This window comes from Marmota monax, unplaced genomic scaffold, assembly GCF_021218885.2.
Source record: "Marmota monax isolate L192 unplaced genomic scaffold, Marmota_monax_Labrador192_F-V1.1 WCK01_AAM20220418_F8-fsc00628, whole genome shotgun sequence".
Taxonomy (NCBI): Eukaryota; Metazoa; Chordata; class Mammalia; order Rodentia; family Sciuridae; genus Marmota; species Marmota monax.
This window is the reverse complement of record NW_026692513.1, coordinates 129,668-137,209: the sequence shown is the minus strand read 5'-3', so window position 1 is coordinate 137,209 and position 7,542 is coordinate 129,668.

The window sequence follows — 7,542 nt, the reverse complement described above, 5'->3', positions numbered from 1 at the left end:
CCATTTCTAAATGAGGGGCAAACCATCCCCTAGAAGAGGGGCACCCCCTTGGACCCCATCCTTCATGAAGCAGCAGTGCCCCATCCCCTAGAGAAACCGCATGTCTTCAAGGGTGACTCCATCCTTATTGATTGGGAACCCCAACCTGATGTAAAGGGGCACCACTGGAGTAGGTGATCAATCCTTAGAGGAAGGGCACCCCATGCCCTGAAGAAGGGGCACACCTTAAGAGGGGAAACACATTTCTCTAGGAGTTTGGGGGCCCATGACCCATCCCTAGAGGAGTCCCAGACAAAACTAAAAAAAAAAAAAAAAGTGACCTAAAACAAACAAAAAGCCCACTGAACTAGTCCCAGATGATTTTTAGTCCTGAGACTATGAATAATAATAAACTGAAGAATAACATATAATAATAAATGGCAATTGATTAAAGTGAATACACTGGGGGGGGGGTTTGTCATACAGCATTGTCAGGACAACAGCTAGCTGATACAGTGCATGTCAAGGGTGCCTATGGCCTGTTTGACAGGGGGATAGTGGGAGTGACTTTTTTAGGTAGCACGGTTTCTCAGCCCCATGCTGATACTTTCTCATCCCTCGTGCCCATCTCCCTTTGCCTCTTTCAATCTCTTTAAATAAATTGTTATATACTCATCAGCCAATAGGAAAGAACATTTGGACTTTCATACTTGGCTACTGATTGAAATGCTAGGATTACTAACAGTAGATAGAAGTATAATGAGATAAATTCAGAATTTATTAACCACAAAAACTGTCTTCTATGCCATTTTAGCAAAACTGAGCCTTTATTTAGTTGAAGAATAAGCAAGACAGTTTTATCAGTATTGCTCAGTGGCAGAGGAGAAAGCTCTGTGGCCAACCCCAGAATGGCCACCCCCCAGTGCAGCACCCAGGCTGCAAAAGGCCTTATCTGTTGATTCCTAAAGCCGCGCGGGGCAGGCATCATTCAGCACGTCAGTGCACATACCCAGAATTTGCAAAATTTTTCTGCAAAGTGTTCAATATCCTTGACTTGACTGCCTTGCTTTAATTAAGTTCTCCATCACTGAAGTTCCCCTACATTTCAGGGACTCTTTTGTTCTTCCTGGGAGCTCAGAGTAGGGATGTGCATCACCTATTGGAACAAATTAAATGACTAGAATTCATCAGTAAATGATGCTGATTTTATATTTGTATCTAGGCCGAGAAGATCTGAATCCAGACAGTGCAGAAATCCCTGTGCTGTTTGATATGTCACTGCACCTTTCAAGCTAGTGACATCAATTAAATTCAGGTTTCTCTCTGAGCTACTGCTCAGGTCCTGGGTTTTTTTTTTTTTTTTTTTTTTTTTCAGTTTCTGATCAGACTGAGGAAGATACTTGGCCTCTCCTAATCATGAACAGTGTTACAACTCACTCTCCCCCAGGCAGCCCCTCTGATAGGTTAATGAAATTTGTTTAGCTTAATTTTCCTGTTTCGGTGACTGTGGATTGTCTTCTTGGATGGAGAAAGAAGATGGGATGGCTTCAGTGGGGACCACCTGGCTGGGGAGGGCAAGAAAGAGGCCCTCAAAGCTTCTCCCTGCCCTTGCCCAGGACAGGTATAGGAAGGCCATAGGAACAACCTGCTTTTACTCTGATACCTCTCCTCTCTGGTTGTCTACAGAGGCCCCAAAGTCAGCCAGACAGGCAGCTGATCCCCGGAGAGTCAAAGGGCAAAAGAGCCCCTTCCTACCATATAATGGATTTTTTTAAAAATGAAGCTATCAACTTGGATGGTGCATTCCAGAATGAAGCAAGGTCTCCTTTAAAATTAGCTGTGCAGAATGTTTTGTAGCAGGATGCATTGTAGTTGGTCATTCACGTGTCCATTGACATCTTTTTCTTCTTTCTTTGAACATAGCTTAATTTCTGTATTCTATGCTCTGCTGGGCACTGGAGTCAGGGGAGTGCATCTTCACCTCCTGCTCACCAGCTATGGGGCTGGTAATGTCATCTCTTTCTGAGGCTATATTTCACTGGGTTTTCTATGAAAATATGTGTGCTTCTTTAAAAACAGACAATGCCCATGTCAAAGGCACCACAGTGTTCATGAGCACAGGCTCTCCTCCTTGCCTGACTGCTATCTGCAAGGGACTCATGAACCCTAGACTTTCTGAACCCACAAATGAGTGAGCCCGTGGCTTGCTTTGGTCAGGGTAAAGGAGTGTGATTAACATGTGTCACTTCCGTGAAGAAGGTTCCAGAGTCAGCGTGGCCCCGAGACACAAAGATGTGAGTGAAGTTGCAACCCTCTTCCAGTGGACATACTGATGAGTAATAACTAAACACTGATACTTGAAACATATTAGTTGCTGCAGCAGAACCTTGCTTATTCTGACTGACACAATGAATATATTCCGAGAAGAGAGCCATGATTGTGCCACCCACAAGAGAAGTTACATCGAATCCTACTGACTTAGGAAGCCTTCTCTTCTCCCTCCCTCAACACTCTGCATTGACTTTATCTGGCACTGCAGTACAACTATGTATTTCTATGACTACAACATATCTAAAGCTCTTTAAATGAAAGTTGATCAAGTTAGGGATAATAGAAAAGCCAGGCATGGATATATTTATGGGTAGCCCACATACAGATGGGTAGACACATAAAAAAGATGAACATAGACAAGCTCTGTTCTCTTCTGTACCCTTGGGTACCATCCACACATCTCACACCTCTGGTCATAGGTAAATTCTTCATGAATTTAACTAAGTGTGGACACCTCCTTATGCATTCACAAGTGTGAACTTGCTTCAGGGAGGAGAACACATTCGTGTTCCTTTTTTCTGGCCCATGACCTGTTGAACCTAGAGACTTATTTGTGATGGATGAATATTTATGAAAACCACCACTTCAATTAAAATATAAATTTCTAAGCTAAATTAATTGAGTGAAGAGGAAAAAAAGACTCCCTTGCATTCCAGAAGATAACTAACGCAGGGCAGAGGTTGTCTTTGTTCAGAATACAGAAAATAACTCAAGAGTTACTGATGTGGCGGGGGAACACAACTTGAAAGGGTCTCTAAACCTATAGTCTTTGGAAATGCTGTCGTCATCTTGACTTTCTGCCCCAAATCATCGGGGAATAAGACTCAGTTGAAAGTTAACATCCATTACACAGGTTGCTACCTTGCCCAGTGCCAGGGGGCCACCTCCCTTGGGTATACATAGAGCCACATCTGCTTGCGTACAATTACCCAGGAGCCCTTGGGATACCCAAGGAGTCCCACCCTTTGACCCTCAGGATCAAATGACTACAGTTTTGCTAGATTGACACCTTGTAGTCAACTTTCCACTTATCATTTCTGTTGTTGAAGTGGAGACAGTTCAGGGAGTGTTCGTGACGGGTCACTAACCAAGTTGGTCAAACGTGTGCGCTTGTCTGATTGCTGCTGCCTTTGTCTTGATATTAAGTGTGGTTTCTTGTTGGGCAGGATGACTCAGTGGGCAGGAAGCAAATGCAGTCCCTGGGAGAGCAGGGAGGGGACTCAGCTGCTGGGCTGGAGCTCCACGTTAACCCAAGTCAGTGCCTGTTGAGGGCCAGCTGCAGTAGAGCCACGTATTTCCAGTGAGCTAGTGGGTCACCACATGTCCTCCATGCCAACTGGACTTTTACCCAGTAGGCAGTCTAAACAACAGCAACAACACAGGTTTGACTTTCTCAAGCCTCTCAATTTCATCACACACACACACACACACACACACACACACACTCAGAAGTATCCTGATTTACAAGGTGGATTCACGGTTTCTCCAATCTTGGGCTACTTCAGTCAAAAGAAAACTTGTACATGGGGTGGAGTCCCAGGAGCCAGCTGGGTGCTGCCCAGGAAGCTGCTGAGGGCTTTTGCAGGCCTCTCTGCCCTCTTCAGAGGTTCCCACAACCTCAGCCATTGCAGAACTCGGAGACTGGCACCTAAGAGAAGTTTTCCTAAAAGTTTAATCAAACAGGCTCCTCCAGTTTTTCACAAAGTCAGTAGTTCCCTCTGCCTCCATAATCACAACCAAATTCTTGTACTTGTGTATCACCTGGTGCAGGGAGCAGTGCCCTGGGGCTGGGGTTAAGGGTTTGTTCTTGATAGGAACAAGCAGGATCCATCTGGAGGGTCTTATCTAACAGGACTGTGTACAAAGGGCTTAGGATAATGGTGGTCCTTTGCCATACTCTATGGCATGGGAACCTTGATTAAATAATTCCAGGCACTGCTTTACATACATCCATTGATTACTAACAGGGCGAGGGTATATGCCATAGAAGCCTGCCCTTGCACATAGCCAGGAGGAGGAGGCGTCTCTGAGGAGCTGCTCCAGGGCAGAAATCTAAAAGAGGCTTCCTTAGAGTGTGCGTCAACAATAGCCAGGACCCCCAGGAGAAAGAGAGTAAACACAGGATGGCTTCCAAGGTGACAGATGCAGGGAGCCATGAAGGAGCTGTCTCTGCAAGAGCCCAGCCCCCAGGTGAGCCTCAGGTAACATCAAGTTGCCTGCCTCAGGGGAACTAGCTGATGTTCATTCTCCCCAGAGGACCTGAGGCCTTCTCTCAGCTCCTTGTTTTTTTTTTTTTTTTTTTTTTTAATCAGAAATGACCCCAGGGGTGCTTAATGACTGAGTCACATCCTTATCTTTTTATATATTTTACTTAGAGACAAGGTCTCACTAAGTTTTTTAGGACCTCACCAAGTTGCTGAGGCTGGCCTTGAACTTGTGATCCTCCCTCCTTAGCCTCCCAGGTATGTACCACAACACCAGGCCAGCTCTGTTATTTTGGGGTCCCAAGCCCTGGAACTGGAGTAATTGTTTATAAAGTCCAGTCTATGATGCTCTAGGAGAGGAAAGTAGCAATAATCTTACAAAATACCTGATGACAGATGAGACACCCAGAGTGTTTAAAGGATCACTTGGCTATGTGGAAAGGAGACCAATCAAGTGGCTATTGAAATAATTAATGTAGCAACAGCAGCAAAAATAGAAACTGAATATCATAGAAGGTTCTTTCCAGGAAATGTCTCAGATGTGCTTTGAAGAACATGTGGAAAGACCGGGTGATTATTCAGTAGTTGCTCTAAAGGCCACTTCCAAGATATCTGAGGGTGAATATTTTTCCATCTTCTTTCTTTCCACAAGTGTGCTTTCTAGAAAGATTCTGCAACTGCTATCTTTGCTGGGCCCTGGATCTTGGTTTCAGTGGGTTTCACATGCCTGGGTAAGGGTCTGTGAGCTGCTTGCTGCTTCAAAGATGATGATGATGATGATGATGATGATGATGATGATGATGATGATGATTTTATTAATATTTGCAATGAGATTGTCTCCTGGCTTCCAGAGCATCTCAGCTAGGTGGGTCACCTGGTGGGGGAGTGTGTCCCTGGGGCTGGGGTTAAGGGTTTTCTGCCTTTGCTCCTGAGGGGCAGCATCCAAGACCACATGGAAGGTCTTCTCTAATAGGACAGTTTATAAAAAGCTCAGGATTACGGTTATAATGTAGTTACTTTTATTTTTCTAAGGATTTACATGACTTCTACATTGATGTTTTTCAGTGTGCCAGGATAAATTATTATAAGACACTGATTATCAAAAAAATATTAAAATAGTATTGGCTAGAGACAGGAGAAATTTCACCCTCTGGCAACAGAAACTGACAGAGATATTAATTTTCTCTTCTGTCAACACAATGCAAATAGAAGTATCAATGGGGAAAAATGCTTAAGTAAACCATCTTTGTGCCATTTAAAAACACTGATTCATTACTATAAAAGATCCATCTTTGCTGAGAATTAACATTATTAAAAGACAGGAGCTTCTAAGGAAGGAAATGTCAGTCAGGGGAGGGAAACAAATGATTGCAGCCAGCAGGAAGGAAGATGGTTTAATTGTAGTGTGAAAACATTTTTATCCCCTATAGGAAACAATCATTTGTGTTATTTATTCCTAAGGATAAATAAATCCCATTAGTTATTTCTCTCCTTTTTCAGGGTTATCTTTGTATGCATAGTCAAAATTGGCTTAGTTACTATATTAATTAATACTGCAAGTGACTATTTTAGTTGTTTTTGTTTGTTTGTTTCGTACCAAGGATTGGATTCAGGGACACTAAACCACTGAGCCCCATCCTTATCCCTGATTTGTATTTTATTTAGAGACAGGGTCTCACTGAGTTGCTTAGCTCCTCACTGTTGCTATGGCTGGCTTTGAATTTGTGATCCTCCTGCTTCAGCTTCCTGAGCCACTGGAATTACAGGTGTGTGCCACCATGCCTGGCTTATTTCATTTATTTATAATTTTGTTTATCTGATATTTTTCTTTTTTAAAATACTATGCCTCTTAGTGAGGGTCTTAGTACACTGCTGCGCAAAGTATTTGTACACTTAGTACACTACAGTGCAAAGTATTTGGCTTATACTTTCATTTTACTGTATTGCAACTGAAAATCCCAAAGGGTGTAGTTAATCGGTGATTTAACAAGAAGAATTAGGATCACTGGGTCTGCTCAGATGCTCCCATGGTCTCTGGTCACCAGAGCCCAGGCAGGGCCCAGGTGAGGACCTGCATGATCGGCCTCTGCTTTCTGTTCACATGGACTGATCATCTGAGGTCACTCGGGGGCAGGAGAGCTCAGTGATGGCAGGTTTTCCTACCTCAGCTACACTGGCATTTGGGGCCAGCAGCTCTGTGTGGTGAGGGACTCTCCCGTGAGCTGCAGGATGGATGGGTAGCAGCACCCAGATCTCTGAGCAATGGATGGCCTTAGCATGCTCTCAATCAGACAATCACTGCTGTGTCTCCAGGCATGGCAGACACTGTGCAGGGCAAAATCAGCCCCAGTTAGGGACTTTAGAATGTCCTAGAAATCCCAGCCAGAACAATTAGGTAAGCCAAGAAAAAAAAAAAGGCATTCAGATTGGAAAGGAAGAAATTAAAGTGTTTCTGATTGCAGATGACATAATCTTATATAGAGAGAAATTTAAAGGCCCCACATACACACAATGAGGGGGTAGAAGTCATAAATGAATTCAGTAAAGTAGCAGCATTCAAAATTAACATAACAAAAATCAGTTGTGCTTGTATGTGCTCATATATACTAAGAGTAAACTACCAAACATAATTAAGAAAAGAATCCATTTACAAAAACATCAATAATAATGAAATTCTTAGAAATAAATTCAACCAGGTAAATGGAATATTTGTATATTTGAAACTATGAGATTGATGAAAAAAAATTGAGTGAGACAAAAATAAATGGAAAGATAGGCCATGGTCATGGATTGGAATATCTAATATTATTAAAATACCCATACTGCCAATTCAATCTACAAATACAACACAGTTCTCATCAAAATTCCAGAGATGTTATTCATAGAAATGGATATAGTTACAAAATTTATATGGAACTGCAACAGACTCCAAATAGCCAAAACCAACTTCAAAAAGAAGAAATCCAGAGACAAGACACACTCAAATTGCATTACCAGGCTACAGAGAGAGCCCCTAACAAGGAGGTAC